General features: G+C 41.9%; 1 protein-coding gene across 1 annotated transcript in view; it reads right to left on the bottom strand.

Moving 5' to 3' along the window:
- Nucleotides 1–5,058, bottom strand: part of TAFA2 (TAFA chemokine like family member 2) — a 301,302-nt gene extending 296,244 nt beyond the window's left edge. The window contains exon 1 of the mRNA XM_043548661.1: nt 3,700–5,058. The gene's annotated coding sequence lies outside the window, so the exon portion shown is untranslated. The remainder of the gene's footprint in view (nt 1–3,699) is intronic.
- Nucleotides 5,059–18,674: the final 13,616 nt, after the last annotated feature.

Here is an 18,674-nt window from a genome sequence, read left to right as displayed (position 1 = left end):
ATTTAGCGATGTTATACATCTAGAGATAATGGGACATATCCTCAGCTGGTATAAATTGTCATAGCTTCTAATGGAGCTATGACAATTTACACCGGCTGACAAGCTGCCCCATTATTTTAAAATGCAAAGAATAGAGTTGTGTTTTTTAATATTCAAAAGAAGCTGATGAATATAACAAAAAGGCCCTCAATCAGACCACAAAATTTATTTCCATTCTGTAAGAACTCTATTTCAAAGGGAAGATGGAATGGAGTACCTGTATTTTCAAATGAAATGCCATTTCCAGCAGAATTACACAATATTACAAAATCAATGGCTATGAGACAATGGACATGTCAGTACTGCCTTTTATTTAAATGTGATGACTAAATATAGATTGTAAATATGAGAACCAACATTAATTAATTGGTTTTCGCAGTCTTTAGTTGCTTTGCCCTTCACAGTGGCATGCAGTCTGTTTGCTTTAATTTATTTTCTTTGTTTTGGTGATGTTTGACTAATAAATACATTGATGAATTGCATTTGTAAATGCCATCCATAGATCACAAGAAAAGAGTATGCTTGATGTTCCTATTATGCAATCCTGGACGATTTTTTTCCCCTCCTTCAACTTTTAGTATTTAACACACACACACACACACACACACACACACTGCTGCAGTGCTGAATAAAGTTCCCTGTTCTTATCTGAATTTTCAATGAACAAGCAGCTGCAGAATAATGTGACTTAATGAGGCACTTCTAATAAAATATAGCACAACTTAAAAGAGAGGCATTCAACTGTTTGCTCACTGATAGAACTATCATTCAAAATAAAGTTTCAAAACAATGGTCACATTTTGTATATGAATAGTAAATTATACGATTTCCTAGTTTCCACAGTCACTGATGAGTGCATGAGATTGACAAATGTTTAGTATTTTACTATTACCTGTAGTCAAACCTAACACATAATTAGTGCTACATGATCTTCTTCTAATAGACTATTATGCTTTACACAGTTACTAGTAGGCAATAATACATTCCAGAAGAAAAATAGGTTACACCGATTAAATATTACATGTAAGTGTGGTGACACTCATATTTGAAAAATGCCAAGGTTTTTTGGGCCTACCAGAAAGTACACAGACTGTTGGCAAAGAGCTCCTTTACCGGAAGTCTCTTTCACTTAATAGATAAAAGAAAAACCTATGCTTTCATCCTTGAAAACAGAGTCATTCTATCAGCTCCACTGATTACATTATTAAAGTTGATGGCTACTAAATGTTGTTAGGCCACCACATTGCTTTGAGATTGCACATCTGCTTTAACATAAATCTAAACGAGGATCAATGAATCTTCAGTCTGCAACTTGCCATTGTAACTGAAGCTCTCTAGTATTATCTATCTGTCTACATACAGATTACAATTTTCAACTCCACTAATTCTGCTTATGCTCCCCACTAGCACAATCAACTGTATGACTTGTGCCTACGTGTAAAATGAAATCCCTTGGTGCTCTTGAAGAGATGTGCAAAAACATTACACTACATGTCAGATACATGACAAGGCGCTAGATTAGTTCTCATTCGCTGATTAAAACAGTATGACAGGAATCAAGATTTTATTTCAAAATCACCTACTATCAACTAGACAGCATATCTAAATTCATTCTTTCAAAAGCCTCCTGCTCAGATAATATATGGTACTCAGTATAAGTATGCTGTAAATAGCAAGACTGATCTAATACAAAACGAGTGATCACTATAGTCCCCTCTTCACTAAAATCATAGTACTGAAATAGTTTACATTTACAGTAAGAACAGTATTGTAGCTTGGGAAATCAGGGCAGTAATAAACTGAAAAAATAGATGCTCAGGTGAACATCGCCATTACAATATCAAAGCTGTGTAAGTAATATCTAAAACTGAGATTTAGCTGAATTACTTTACCACTGTTACGTGAACAATTATGAAATTATTAAGATTAGATACATACATATATTCACAGTGTAAAGTGACTGAAATGTTACTGCGACAGGACAAGTATAATAAAGAAATCCTTTTTGCCCCCTTTAAAAATTGTCTTAGAAGTGGGTCATGTTTCTCAAGTTTATCGAAAGCCATGGTGGGATAGAACTGTTTAGTTTGTTTAGGTTTTTATGTTATGCTCCATAAAGGAATCTTTCAAGCAAAGAAAAAATAGTAATGTATCACCTAATAAAGTAGCTTTAAAGTGTTAAATTGGTACCAGTCTGAATGTTAATATCTAAAAGCAGGTGGTAAGAAAGAGCAACCAGATAATAATGATCATTTAAATTTATCCAGTGCTGTGAGAAGACCCTAACACCCTGGATGTTTTATGGGGCTCTATTTGTTTATTATTTAAATTAACAGTTCTTCAGGAGTCAAAACAAGATTTCTTAATTACAAAGCCAAAAATTATTATTGTGGCGGGTTTGTACAGTTGTTTTTTACAACAAATTAATACCCTCCAAGCAAAGAGTGGAAAGAGACTATTGTAACTACACATATAAAGTAATTCAAAGTGCTTCAGGCAGTTGTTTAACCTCCTGGTAAGGATGAGGAATAAAATAGAGAAAAGCATGACAACTCTGCTCCTAGCAGGGCACTGAAAGATGCTGCTCTTTGTGCTTTGCATAGACAGCCTGTGTTTCTAATCCCACAGCTAGCTTTACAGGAAATAAGGCCGATATTTTCAAAAACTTTGTCTTGCACAAGTACCCTGGGGTAGGGGGGCTGGGAGGGAAAAACCTTCCCACTATGAAACAGAATACAGATAAAATGCTATTGAGCCGTTAAACTAGTTCATTGAAATGGGAAGAAACAAGCAAAACATATTGGCAAGAAATGTCTCAGGTTAGATGCCACGATTTGGGGAACATTTACAGAGGAAAGAACTGAAGTCATAAACCATACGTTATATAGACCTTTTTAAAACTATTCCTAAAACGATTCACTCTTTAACCTCTCCCTTAAGCCATCCAATAGAGCGATCTGTCTCCAAACAAAATAAATCGCCCAGTATCTGAGGTTCTGGAAGTTATCAGCCATGCTCTTTATGAAAATAATTAGGCAGAAAACCTGATAATCTTACTAAAACGTCCACCGTTCTGCAGAAATGTGGAGGATTAAATAATCAAAAATGGACAGAATTCAAAGAAGTTCACCTGACACATCTCATTGATCCATATTAGTGCCCCACTGGGCTATTTATCAGGAGCCCAGTAAGTTTACAAACCAGCACTGAACTGGAAAGCGGAGTGAAATTAAAAACAGTTCTTTAATCAAAACAGACTTTTTTTGAACTTTTTTGTACCGGAGAGGAGGGGTTGGAATAATCGACTCACTTAAATACCCTTCCTCACCTTCGTCTCTTCCCCACCCCCACTCATTCACAAATCCCTTTAACCAGAACTTCTCCCCTCAACCTCTTTCCTCGCCCAGCTCTGATCGGATGCTAGAGTGACTGGCTGGATACTTCCCGCATCTCTCTTCACCAAGGGTTCAGACAAGACAAAACGTGAAGGGCCGGGAGCTCGCCACAATTTAGCAGAGGGGGAGATCTCCCTTTGCACTCACCCGAACCCCGCACAACAGCAACACTGTACCGGGCGGGGGGACTGGGGTGCCTGAGAGCAGGAGCTGCAGCTGTCTGAGCCCGCTCACATCTGGAGAGAGCTGGCACCTTCTCACCTACCTGCAGCCCCGCTTCCTTTTGGAAACCCCTAGCGATCCTCCTTCAGGTTCCGGGGGGAAACTCCAGCCTTATCGCACTTGCATCGCTTACAAAATCCCAATCCTCCTCCGGCATCCACTGGCATGGATTTGTTCGGGGCTGGGGCGGGGGGGGGATTAAATTTGCTGCGTGGGGGTTTCCCCCACTCCTCGCGGATTGTATCTTGAAATAAAATAGGGATCCGGCAAGCAGGTGCAGGGAGGAGAGGGGGCTTTGGAGGGAGAGGTTGGGGGTGTTTCTTGTGCACTATTTAAAAGTGAGCAGAGGATTTTTTATAAAGGAGAGATGTAGGTTTTCCGTGCTAAAAAAGGACAGCGCAGCTCTCGCCCCTTTGCCAGATCAGTGAAGGTCCCGATTCAGCCTTGCAAGCAGAGAAGGAAGAAAAATTAACCGCATCCCTCAGCAGTCCCCCTCTGTTATTCCACCTCTGATTGGTCTGCTTTTAATACACAGCAAGACTTTGCCCCCTCTCGCCTCGCTCCTTCTCCCTCTTGGGAAAGGTAACTGGAGAGTAAGAGATTCACCTGCAGGGGGAAAAATCAGCCCGCACGTACTTCTCCAGATTGCTGGCTGGCTGTGGTGGGATTGTTTTAGACAAGCTGAGGCAGCTGGTGGGGCTTTAAATACAGTCAAGCCAGGCACGTCCTGACGAGGCAGGAGATGGTCCTTGCCTCCCCAATATCTAGCTCCCCACGGCTGCCCCAGCTCCTCGATCCTTCTTGCAGCCCCAGGTACGTCCGAGCTGGCAACTCAGGTCCGGTTAATAGATAAGGTGGCGGAGCTGCTGCCGCTGTGTTGCTGGTAGCCCTTCCAGGAGTCCCACCGCCAGAGTTTCCGAGAGACTAACTAGCCCCAGGCACATCGTGGGCTGAAGCGTCCGTCTGCCTTAGATCTTCTCTCTCCTCGCCAGCACCCCCGCACAGTCACCCCCCGGGAGAAAAGGGTGCGGGTCCGAGCACCCGCGCGGGCGTCTCGTTCCTTCCCCTTCAGAAGGAAGGGGAAAGCGGCCAGCTTAACCAAAGAGACAGACACACAAATGAGCAGAGGAAACGAAAAATCCCCTCAGACACAGTTTTCCAACTCCCTAGAGCGCCAATCGCTGGGGAGAAAAATGAGCGTGGAGTTGGTTTCCCCTTTAAAGCCAAGCTCTTTGGGGAGATTTCCCCTCCTTTCTGTATTGGGACCAGTTCATGAATGAATGAAATCCCTTCGGACGGGGAGAGAGCCCATTCATAGCCTGTACAACCTGGGGCTCCTGGGTGAGCTTTGGAGTGACATGGTGCTGAATCGGACCGGGCTGGGCTGGGCTGCCTCCCCTCTCCCGCCCAGCAGCCACTGAAGAAGCAAGCTGTACGGGTGCTGCCAGAAAAACCGACGCGCCGGGCGGCTGCAGCAGGCAGAGGGACAGCGGCAATCCAGAGCCAAAAGCTGGCCTGTGTCTCCCTCCAGAGGAAGAAGAGATTCAGACACATACAAAAAAACTTCAAAAACAGACTCCAAGGAGAGACTGCTGAATTGGAATTAATTTGCAAACTGGACACCATTAAATTAGGCTAGAATAAAGACTGGGAGTGGATGTGTCATTACACAAAATAAAACTATTTCCCCATGTTTATTTTCTCCCCTATTGTTCCTCACACCTTCTTGTCAACTGCTGGAAATGGCCCACCTTGATTATCACTGCAAAAGGTTTTTTTTTCTCTCTTGCTGGTAATAGCTCACCTTACCTGATCACTCTCCTTACAGTGTGTATGGTAACACCCATTGTTTCATGTTCTCTGTGTATATAAAATCCCCCTACTGTATTTTCCACTGAATGCATCTGATGAAGTGGGCTGTAGCTCACAAAAGCTTATGCTCAAATAAATGTGTTAGTCTCTAAGGTGCCACAAGTACTCCTTTTCTTTTTGCGGATACAGACTAACATGGCTGCTACTCTGAAATACTGACTACAGCAACTCCAGTTTGAAATCTACACAAGGCGGGATCTTTGATCCCAATGACACACAACATTGGGCACTTGGAAGTAGCTTTTGAATGGACATTCTAAGAGGTCATTTAGTAAGGTTACAATCAACTGCAGTTTACTGCGTGTGGCACTTATCTATGGGACCATGGTCTTACCTTTATTCTTACCTTATTTTGCTTTGTGCCCTTAGCAGTGCAATGATCCCTTAGTTGCTGCATTTTTATTTTATTTTATTTTTTGCCATTGGTGATTTGATCCTTTAGCCCAAGGATCTTGGTTCACATAATTCAAAACGTGAACTTGGGAAAGGCTTTTAAAAACATGAGGCCACTCTTAGACACACCTACCTCCCTTCCTGTGTGTTACTCTGCTTGTTAATGGCCTTTTATGCATTTCCTCTTCTCACCCCTCTTTTTTCAGCTCTGAATACAGGCACATTTAAGAGGATATTCTTAATAGTGCTTTCTTTGCTCTGGAATAGGTTTGTTCTTGTACAGCACATGCTGTGTTGACAAATAAAATTATCATCAGCCAAACTTGCCACCTTTTGTTGAACAGCACCTGCACCTCAGCCCCAGTAAAGGTGAAAGAGTCTGACCCTATATCACTACTTTTGCCTAACAGAGGAAAGATTGCTTAAGGCACATATTCTTTATGCTTTGCCTCTCCAGTTAATACAGAGATCTCCAACAACAACAACCACAGAGGTATTAATAAATTAGACAATACAATTAGATGTGTGGGTGTCTGTTTTATTGGTTGCAAAAGGTTTTACATGAGTGTCAAGCAGTGCAGAATTAAGTGTCCATGATATATTTCATCATTCATTCATTGCCAGGCTTAAAAAAAATCATCCATACAAATAATAAGATTAAACTGTCCAAGAAACGACTTCTGCAAGTCCCTTTACTGACACCAAACCCTAGATGATGGTACTCGGTGAATTGTATGGGAAGGAAAGTGAAACAGAGAAAAACAGCAGAGCAGATTTCTTTAATCCACATTTGTGGAACATTGGTGACTTTTTCAAATAATATAGAGGCATAAAAATCAATGGAGTCCAAAAAAGAAAACAACTGAAGAATGCAGATAGCTCCATGATGACTGCCCCACACTCACTCCTTCAGCATTGCAGGGGGAGTTAGAAATAGGCTGGCCTGGAAAGTGAAAGTAAAAAGTATTCTTGATGGTGATACTGTATGTAACAATTCTAGCAAAAACAGATATTGCTCTGTGAGGACTCTGGAGGCATTAAAGGATTGTTGGATTTTAAAACAGTGCAGTTTTACCTCATTAATTTGAATACATCTGATGCCACAAAAAGATAATTGAACTAGCCAGTGAGCAAATGTGCGGCTGCATTCCAAACAAGCTAAAAGTAATGCAGAAGCAGCACTGGAAACGTTACTAGTAAGGAATTAAAATAACCAAGACATGTTGTTACAAGGGCATGTCTCAGTTCTTATACCATATCCATCATTATACAATCTGAATGCCTCTAATGTGTTGCTGTTGAGAGGTCATGAGATGAAATAGGCCCCAATCATGATCAGTGTCCAGTTGTTCTAGGAACTGTGCAGACATGTAGGAAGACAGGGTCCCTTCCTTGAACTGGTTATAGCACAATTTGACAGAAGACAAACTACAGCTACAGACCATATAGGAGAAGGGAGGATGAGAGTAAAGTCATTCCTTTCCCATTTGTGGGGTTCTTTCATACAGTAACAAGAGAAAGAAAAATATTGAAATACAAATACAACAATGTAATTATTTTTTAAAAAGAAACAAAAGTTGACAGGGGTACTTGGAGCAAGGGCAGTATCTGAAAACTAATTTAACTCATTTTTTTTAACTTCCTACATTTCAAGTTGAAGTATAGCTCTAAAGAGCATGGCCTGGGACGGATACAAATGAGGGAAGTTTTCTCAAAATGCGGTAGTAGCACAACCATAAACATCCTCAGTCTCTTCCTTGCTCAAGCCTAGCTGCTAAACAGAATGAAACGAAAAACTGCCTTTTATTGGATTCTGGTAGACTCAATTAAATTTTTCCTGTTAAAATTTGATGAGCCTATTAAGAAGGGGACGGGAACCATTTTTATAGTGGGGGTACTGAAAGTCACTGAACCAAACTGTAAACCCTGTATATAATGGAAACAACTTCAAGCCAAGGGGTGCAGCAGCACCCCCAGCACCCCTAGTTCCAGCACCTATGCAATAGTTTTGCACCCAATAAGGTGCTGCTTCTGCAAGCTGTTCCAGGCAGACAGACCCCTCCTGTGCCCAAACGGAGCTCCCCTGACTTCAGAGCATCTCTACATGAACACAGAAGTCCAGACATATAGAACCATGTGGGAGACTGGGACCTTAGTTTCACACTGTGCGCACATATGCCTGTGTCATGATCAAGGTGAAAATTAAAATTGTCCAACCCGCACCCAAAAGTGTTGAAATAGTCTGTACATTGTATATTATTAACTTGTTCACCTTTAAAGAGGGTTTATGACATACTAATCAATTAATCCTGATGTCATGTGATTATAAAGATTAGGATCATATACTTGAGTTTTTAGTGTCCCTCACAAAGTGTCCCTCACAAAGGGAAAGAATTGAGCTTCAAATATCAAAATATGCTGGGACATATACCAGTATACCCAGACACAGGAAGATCAACCAGGTGCTATAGGCTCCTACAACACCCTCTTCCCCCCAAGCTGGCATAGAGGGAGTGTGGGCCCTAAACTGCACCAATCCTCAATTGCTGTTTCATTGCTATAATTTATGCCTGGGGACCCGTTCTACACACAGCACCCCTAGCATTAAGAGTACAAAAGTGAGCTTTATGATGATGCCTTTACACACACACAATTCTGCCATGTGCTGCTCAGCTATCGCCAAGAGCCTGGTCCACTAGGTTCATGGTTCGCTAAAAGCCTCCAGACAATCCAAATTCTTGTTCAGTAACATGTTGCTAATCAATACAAAGTATCATTTAAAACTGAAGGAAAGTGAAAAGGCAATGGAGCAAAGTTTTTCTGGAGCTCTTTAACAAACCGCCTGTAGGAAACTATTAAAATCATGATGGTTATTGGATTCTAAAGGAAATACAATTTTTAATTAGAATGGTAGAATCCAGTGCTGACTAGAGAGGGGAAAAGGGAAATAATTATACAGGGGCCCTGAGCCCAAAAAGTCTAACATCTGTTTAAATAAAGTGAAATGGGAGGAGTTAGGGCTCTAGTGAACATGATGTACCGGACTCCCAAATTTCTCTCGATGGGCCTGGTAGAATCATCACTGATTTTCCAGAACTTCCATGTGACACTGAAAAGAAATAACAGAAGCAACTGTGCTTCTGTTATATAACATGCAAACCATTCAAAGAACTGTTATGTGCTTTTCTTTTCTTTTCTTCCATTTCCACCACTGATCTTAAAGCATGATGCAAGCCCCTGAAGTGACATGGATCACAAAGTACAATGGCAACACACACATGTGTTGAAGCTGAAGAAAGGACACCACCCAGGACTGAGACCTGGTCTACACTAAAAAGTGTGAAAAAACACAGCCCTGACTGATGTAGCTATGCTTACACAACCCCCAGTGTAGATGCTGCTATGCTGATGAAAGAGGGCTTCCATTGACATAGCTAACTTCATTTGGGGAGGTGGCGTCCCTACACTGACAGAAAAACCCCTTCTATTGGTGTAGGCTGCATCAACACCATGAAGCTATGCTAATATAGTCTCCATAGTATAGACATACCCTGAGAAAGAGGATACCCAAGTCCTTTGCATCTGTTTGTCAAGGAGATATTGTTGATATTGCTTTCACAGAAGTTTAACTGTTTCACTTAAGTTTGGTAAGAAATAGGAACACTGATAATTCTTGAATTCAAAATAGCAAAAATCCTATGTTTTGAAAATGTTGCAGTTCAGAAAGCAGCAGAAAATTACAAAATTTAAATTATTGCGCAAGGTACAATCCTTAATTTTATGAGCACATACTATGTTTCAAATGCCATATATAGTTTTTTCCACGCCCACAACCTTAGATATGTGTAGGGAATTAGATGTTTATCAATAAGTGCCAGTAAAGATTAATTTCATTGTACACACACAAACCAACGAAAAAACATTTCCATCAATAATAAACAAAATATGCAAATAGGCATAATCAAAATATGCAAATTGACTATGTAAGAAAAATGCTACATAAGAACTCATTAGAGTTTGATTTAAGTGATATTTACTTTGTATATTTTGACATGTGGTGATGACAATTTGTATTTTAAAGGTTATAAGCTTTAACTTTTTGAATCTCAATGTGTACCATCAGTAAATAATTGTCTGACCTACCCTATTGTCTGACCTCCCCATAATTTCCCATAACTGTGAAAAATTAAATTGATAAAAATAAAAAATGCTTAAAAATAAACATCGATATTGTGATACTCTGTACCTCAGCGTAGCACTCTAGAGCCCCCATATCCACCACTGTTTTATAATTATAATATGTTTTGCACAAAGTGAGGTATCATTTTAAAAGTCTTGATCCGATGAACACTAATATCCTGTTGGATTGTATGTGCTGTCATTGTATGTGAAGTTATGTAGTATTGCTATTGTATTACTGAAATATGTTGTGAGGTTGGCACACCCACAACCAGCCTTTCAGTTACAACAAAGGAGCAGCCATCAATAGCCAGACAGGATTAATGGCTCATCAACACCCAATCCAGTATCCCAGAGACTTCTCGGAGAAGGCACGTATGCCATGGGGGCGGACTAACACACATCACAGCAAAGATCTCCAGGAGAGGTAGTGATATCATCACTTGGCCTCTCTCCCTCCCCCATCGCAACACCTGGAGGGGCATCTGGAAGACAAAAACTTTGAACTGGGGAGTTTGGTCCCAACCTGGAAAAGGGTCCAGTCTGTGCATTGAGGAACTTTAACCTGCTTGTACCATCTGTCAAAGCTGAATCCCCACTCTGTCACACCGAGTGCAGAAGTGGGGCCCGCAAGGATTTTAAAAATTAATACTTGCCACTCCAGGCTTGTATTACACTCCCAAGGTTACAGCTTTTCTCTGACCTTGGCTTGGTAAACATTGCCACCACCCAAATGCAAAAAAACCCCTTTGAACCCAGGAAGAAAACACACACACACACACACACACAATTAGCTGTGGCTACCAGCTAATCAAACAACATGCACAAACCTCTTAGGACACCAAAAATCCAATCTTGTTCTTAAAAAAGGTAAATTTTATTAAAAATAAAAAGAAAGAAAATACATCTGGACCTTAGGCTTTTGCTAGATTTTAAAAGAGCAATTCCAAAAATAGCTTTCTTGAAGGTTCAGTTTAAAGGTTACAAGCAAACAAAAGCATCTGGGATTAGAACAGAGGAGATCCACAAACCTTGAAAAATAAATAGAAATAAACCTGATCATATCTAGCTAAACATTCTGATTTACTTACACATTTGGGTTGTTAAAGGTAGTTCTAGATATAATCTGATGATTTTCATGTCTGGTTCAAACTTTACAGAGCATTCCTGCTGCCCCGTCTCTTCAGCCCAGAGAGCAACAGACAAAGGGAAAGTTTCTTTCCCAATTTTAAGAAGTTCTACCTTCCCATTGGCTCTTTTGGTCAGGTGCCCACTTTTTTTTTTCTTTACCTTGGGGACTTTTTAACTCTTTACAGGTAAAGCAAGTAAAGAACAGCTACAAAGAGGGATTTTACAGCTAACTGGCTAGCTGGGTGTCCATCAAAGAGAGCTATCCCCCACTTTATTTATCACAGCATCTGTCAGGGCTAGAAAAGCTGTTTGACTCAACTCTTGCTGAGGCTAAAAGTTTAAGATTTAGATTGCGCGTTTCTATTTTTATTTCTTAAGGTAACTATCTCTGGTATCTGGAGGTGGCTTACCAGGAGTGCCGGGAGAGCTGTCTCCCAGCCCTCGTGTGTCACCACACTCGCACTTCAAAGCGCTGCTGCAGGAGCGTTCCCGTGACAGTGCTTTGAAGTTTCCAGTGTAGCCATGCCCTTAGTAAGCAACAGCAAGGAGTTGGACTCAGCAGACCTTAGCTGCTGGTGTGGAGGTCCTTGGGCTGTAACCATTTTCAGTGAGTGAGCCCAGATTCCCCTACTAGCTCCTGGTATGGTGGCATAAGGCCACTAAAGGGGACAAGGACAATGGAGAGCTACCTGAGAAAGGCACACTAGGACCATAAGGCCCAGAGTTGGGGCTGCAGACCAGATATAAGAACATTGGCCTTTTATTTTGTTGGATTTTTACTCTGGAAGGAGTGGACTAAATCATGACCTAGCTGGAGGGCTGAGCTGTGAGAAAAGAGACCACCACAGTGACGGTTGCCAGAAAGCCCCAGATTGGGAGAGAGCTGCCTTGCCCAGTGCTCTAGCAGTGAGTGAATCCCTTCAGTGGGACACCTTAATTTTTTTTTCATTCCTGTATATTTGTATATGGTTGTACTGGTCTACTATTTCCTTGTCAGAGTTCAATATAAATTTCTCTTCTCTCCTTGAGCTTTTCATGATACCGGGTATTGAGTGGCTATATTTTACTAAGTGTAAAATTCAGTTGTATAGTGGCCTGTAGTGAACACTGACTGCAGTGGACCAGAGCCTCAGCCATTCATGGGATCAGTTAGCTAGGTATTAGGCTGAAAAATTAAGTGGTCTATATGTGCCAGAAACTTTCTAATATTATGCCACGTACCACTGAGTAATAAAGAACCGTTTACTGTGTAATTTATAAACAAATGACTTAATAGACTATTTAGCATACACAGAATAGTACAACATGCTATGTGAGTATCAAAGGTAGGAAAAAAACTGCATGATATATTGTATGATCTGAGTAGTACATGATACGGTGTTATAGTCAAAAGCAATCAGACTGTGGCTTTTTCAGAAACCTAACTGAGCTCTTTATGAGCATTACCGAAAGTTTAATTTGGTATGTTTTCTCCGCCATTGCCTCTATTTTTTATCATAGTTTGTACCTGATATTACTTGCTGATGGACTTTAACTGCATGTTACTAGCGTGCTGCATTGGTACTGCTGAAAAATAGATTACAATGTATTAAATTAAGGCACAGAAGCCATACGTCACTTGTAGTGGCAAAAGCCCCTACAACAGATTTATTGAACATCACACCAATGTACTTACATCCCGCATATACTAGGGAAGAGGAGACATGAGAAATGGGTAAGCAAGAGAGGAGAAAGCAACAGTAAAAGTCAAGAAGCAACCCAGCTGTGGAAACTTTTGGCGCTGAAGAGTATAAAGAAGAAACAACAGACAAGGTGCATAAGCCCCAGAAGATAGCTCTTGATGCTAATGAGTGTGAAACTACTGCCCCCCTCGTGGTTATGTAGTGAGTGAATTCCAATAACAACATCTCATCCCCATTAGTTTAGACTTTAGACTTCAGATGATGTCAGAGCTGGCCTGTGAGACCCAGGAAGACCATAGCTGTGATCCTCACTCCTCAGCATGATTTTGAGGAGCTCAAAATGTCCACACACAAAAAGAGAGAAAGATAAAATTGATCTCAAGTTCCCAGCCCTTTTTCTTGCAAAGTTATCTTTAAAAATGAAACAGGCCAATTACTGAGTTTAAATATGATATTATGTTTTCTTTTTCTTTTTTTTAAGATCACTGGTTATTGACAGTTCCATCTTCTTTTTTCTTTTTTAAATCAGCAAAGTGAAGCTGAATGCAGGTTAAGCTGAACAAATGGAATTGTATTAAACCCTGTGCACTGCTCTGTCCGTGCCACTGAGTTGCTTCCACCTAACACATCACGTTGCTGGTTTTCCTGGTAACAGTCCCTCCAGGAAACATTGGCCATCTGACTCCAATTCCACTGATCATGATACATCTTCCCGATTTTACAAACATGTAAATGTTAAAAACATATAATTAATTCTCAGATTCCTACACAATGTCCCTATGGCCAGAGGTTACTAGCACATAGACAAGTTAAAGTCTCGTCTTTTCCACAGACTAAGCTGATTATAGTTTTGAGATAGTTTGGGTTCCAACGGGCAACTGCAGGGGGAGTACCACTGCTCCATTCATGACTGCTTTAGTTCACTCTTTCTGGTTTCTTTCTAATGGCTGGATCCTCACAGGAATTCCCATCTCCAGGGCTGATAGGTCCTTGGCTGACCTGTCATACTCTAGTGCCTCCTTTCTCTGATTGTTGGCCATCTCCTCTTGGTGGTCTCTCCATCCTTCTGACTGCAGCAGGTCTCCCCTCACCTGTAGCTGGGTTTTGATCATTTGCTAGACTGTTTTGGCATCACAGTGATGAGGTATTCCTGGGTGCCTAAAATGCTAACAAGGGGTCTGCACCAGTTTAACAATCTCTTAGCTGTTTTCACAGCTGATTCCAACTTACCATGACTCCATGGGTATGCTGTAGAGGAAGTGTTGTAGTCGAAGTCCCATTTGCATACAAATCTTTCAATTCTTCTGAGACAAACTGGGCTCCATTGTTGGTGAACACAGTGTCCAGAATAACATATTTTGCGAAGTTTGCCAATAACTAACTTGCTTCTTGTATTAGGCAGTGCATTGCCCTCTTCCCCTCCTTCCTTCCCCCTGGATAAACCTGAGTAGTAGGCTGTAATAAATCTGTTACCACCTTTTCCCATGGTTGGATGAGCAGCTCATGTAGTAACATAGTCTTTCTGTTGACAGTTCTGACAAAACTGACAGGTGTCACCCTTCTATTATGGCATGTGAGTTGTGTATTCATTCCCAGGCAATAAACACATTCTTGAGCCAGTCTAAGACAGCTGTCAATGCCCTGGTGTGAAGCATGCAATTTTTTGCATGACATCCTTACATAACAAGGTGGGAACAACAGTTCTCTGAGTTCAAAATAGGATTCCATCCTGCACGCTAAGCTCATCTTTAATTTGAAAATATAGTTCTGCTCTTACTGGTACTTGGCTTTTGTCTTCTGGCTACTCTGCTAGTATTGCTCTCTTGACTGTATGCAGTTGGGTGTCTTATTCCATCACCTCTTTGATTTCCATCAGCTTTGCCATGGTCACTGGGAGACAGTGCAGCATGTTAATGGATCCCTTTTTTCCCAACTTTCTGAGGCTGAGTATTTATGCCATGCACAGGCTGTCAGCTAACATCAGTAATCATCCTGGACAAGATCTGATCTCTGTTAGGTAGCACTGGAGGCACATCAACATGTGGTTGCTTTGGAGCACTAAGAAGGGACTTTGCTATGATTGTCTCTGATTACACTATTACTGGGTGGTTCTGGGTGTACTGATGGAATTGCTCCACTCCAAATACCACGGCCAGAAGCCCTTTTTCTATTTGGGTGACCCCTGTGCAGGCTCTGCTGGCACAGGATTGGTGTAGCCCTTGTGCAGGAGTACCTTTCTCTGAGGGATCACCCTGGAGCAGCGGTTCTCAAACTTATGTATTGGTGACTCCTTTCACACAGCAAGCCTCTAAGTGTTAACCCCCCCCCTTATACATTAAAAACACTTGTAAATATATTTAATACCATTACAAATGTTGGACGCAAAGCGGGGTTTGGGGCGGGGGGAGACTGACAGCTTGTGACCCCTCATGTAATAACTGTGTGACCCCATAAGGGTCCCAACCCCCCAGTTTGAGAACCCCAGCCCTGGAGTATTACTGGCTCTCCGGACTTCAGGACAGGTGCATTCACAGAGACAGAAGGTCAGGGTTGGAAGGGACCTCAGGAGGTCATCTAGTCCAACCCCCTGCTCAAAGCAGGACCAATCCCCAATTTTTGGCCCAGATCCCTAGATGGCCCCCTCAAGGATTGAACTCACAACCCTGGGTTTAGCAGGCCAATGCTCAAACCACTGAGCTATGCCTCCCCCCATTCGATTTAATTTGTTTCACCATGTCAAGTGCTTGTTATTAGGAATCTGCCCAGTCCCACTCAGCTCCCAAGGCAGGATGTTAACATATGGATTCCACTTCTGCCAGGTGTAGACAGAACTTGGACAGAAAATTTATCACCATTATGAAGTGCAGTAACTCTCGTGTGCCAAAACCCATTCCTCAGGTCACAGATCATTAAGGTTCTGGTTTTTCAGATCTCAAGCAAGATGTCATCAATTGAGGGAAGTGGATAGTGACATCTTTTCAATACTTGGTTCAGTGGCTTTCAGTGGCAGGTACATAATTTGCCTAATGGCTTCTTTACAACCACCACCACCATGCTGCTAATCCAGGCTGTACTGGCCTGTACAGGTGGTATGATCCCTGCTCTGCAGACTTTTGAGCACCTTGGATACTGGATTAGGTAGTGCCCCTAGAATTTTCCTTTGGTAAGCACACAGATTATACTGTGGGGTCTACTTTCAGTCATACCTTTCCTTCAAGGCACCCTTTAGAAACATCACCATCTATTTTAAAAATTGCCTCCATTGTCCATGAGATTCCCCCTTTTGCTTCTTGCACTGCAGCTATAAAATTCAGATGTTGTCTCCTGACCAGATCCTGGCCTGTATAGCTGTATTCCCCAAGAGGGGTTGACAGTGCTTACCTCCACCACCACAAACTTCAGTTGGTACCCTCTGTTTTTCAGATAGGAAAATGTGGCCTCAGAGTAACCACTAGGCTTCATTATGCTCTCCTTGTACATTATTAGCTTTGACTCCAAATTTCACCCTGAGGAATCGCATTGTGGGAGCCACCACCATCCAGCTGAAAGCTCACAAGGCATTTCCCTATTGACATTGTTGCATGCACAGAGGCTGGTACGGTCCTTTGTTGCTTTCCTGTCCCAACAGCCTGACCCGGATATGCTCTTAGACTTAAGAAGAGAGTCATGTCATCACCACTGTCTGTCATCCCCATATTGTACAAGTCTGTCTGAATCTTTGAGACCTTCTGCTCTTGCACACACTGCTAAAATGGTTCAACGTGCCATATTCCTTGCAGTGCTGTCCTAGTACAGCACACTTCTCATACTGTCTCTAACAGTAAATTATTCTCACCTGGGTTAGGAGCCTTGGCCACCTGCTCTCCTTTGCTATTGTCTCACTGCATTTACTCCTGGGGGTGTTGTGGGTCCTACAGCTTTCATCCTTTCTTCTGAGACTTCTGCTGCACAGACCATGTCTCAGGTGAGATCACCTTGCCAGAGAAGGTAGTGAAGCCAAGGGCCACAGGCTATTCTGTTCCGAATTAGGGAGTCTGTCAAAATGGCATGTAACTGCCAGTGTACATAAAGCAGTAATATAGGGACTATTTTTCCCCACAAACACAGACTTTGTTTTAGCAGTGGAAAAACCTCTGTCACTCAAGTTTCATTCTGCTTTGGGGAACAATAGGCCACCAGGGCTCCTAGGACTGCTGTGGGATGGTGGTGCAGACCTCTCAGCCTTGTTTCTGTGTAGCAAGGGGGCCTGGGCTCCTTCTGAGACTGACAGGGAGGAGCTGCCGCCTACCCACTGGTGGGTGGAACCTGGACAGCCACGCCTTCCCCGCCCCAGAAGCAGAGGGCCTGAGCCCCTAGATTGTGTGGCACTCCGTCTTACCTGAGGGCCTGAGTTCCTAAACTATACGGTGCTCTGTCCTGCCTGAAGCCAAAGGCCTGAACTACTTGCTGCCTGGGCTTGCTTAGAGGGCCAGGGCCTCATGATTGCTAATCCCTCAGTAACCCTTTCCTTGCCAGAGGCCTGAGAGCAAGAGGGCATGGCCTCCTTCCAAGACTGACTGACACAGCTTACCTTATCTCCAAGTTTCACTGGAGTCAGAGAAATGATAGACCACTCTCAGATCTGGATATGACAGTTGCTATTTCTGCAACTGCCAAGCAACTAGATTTGTTTACACTCTTAGATTCTGCTACATTTAAATATTACATAAGTGTGTTCCCTATCCCCAGACAAGAGAAAAGAAATTAGATTAGCAGACCAAATATTTATATCCTCCAAGTCTACGCTCATAAGAACAATGGAATTGCCCTATTATAATAGATGTAGTCTGGCATCTTTCCTTCAGCGCCAGCATAGAGCTAATGTTTCTTTTTTTCTTCCTCTGAAACCATAATGCACTTGGCCAATCTAATTTTTTAAGAATGAAAATGTCCACTGGTCTCACCTGCAGTAGATGTCTTTCTTTTCCATTATCTATAGTTCCAAGGAGCCTTTGTATCTTCTCTCAAACTTCAATTCTTAGAGTCAACACTAGAGTCTTCAGAACCACATCTCCTGATCATCCTAAATTCTAATCTGTCTCTGAATAAAGAAGCCAAAGAATAAGGAATTCAAACACTGTGATTTGAGACAGCAATAGAGAAGAGAGAGGCAGATTACTTTACTTTTCAATGGCAAATTCTTAGGAGACAGTGGAATTGGCTGACTGTCTCACACCTCTCTCTAGATGAGAGTGTCTAAAGGAAGAGACAGAGAGAAATACAATTGTAAGAGCCATGTAAACAGAACAGGTTACATATGATAAACACACAGTAATTCTGATACTACTTTTTTTCTGAAAATAAATAAATAACCTGCACTACCATTGCCTGTAGGATGAAAAACAGCAGCAGTCCAGTTCAGTCTCTCAAAGACGTGATCACCCATCTCCTTGCAATACAGCATGAGCATTAGGGGAAAACATGAATTATTGTAGTCCTGACTGAACACAGGCCTTAAATAATATATTTCTAGGGAGTGATGACTTTGCATTCTTCCAAATCCTTTTGAAGAATTATTCACAAAGGGACTTGTCGTTCCTTGAAAGGAATTATACCATGAGGACATAGAGATGCTGTGTAAGAACAAAAAGTCTGGAGCACTTTGGCTTGGTCATAGTGAATGTCATTTTGGAGTAACAACAGTGTACGTTATGCCTCTACTCATGGGTTTCCACAGCAGAGCTGTAAATTACAGCAAGACAAAGCAAAACATTTTTCTTAT

This window comes from Chelonia mydas, chromosome 1, assembly GCF_015237465.2.
Source record: "Chelonia mydas isolate rCheMyd1 chromosome 1, rCheMyd1.pri.v2, whole genome shotgun sequence".
Lineage (NCBI taxonomy): Eukaryota > Metazoa > Chordata > Testudines > Cheloniidae > Chelonia > Chelonia mydas.
This window is presented reverse-complemented; position numbering and strand designations above follow the sequence as displayed.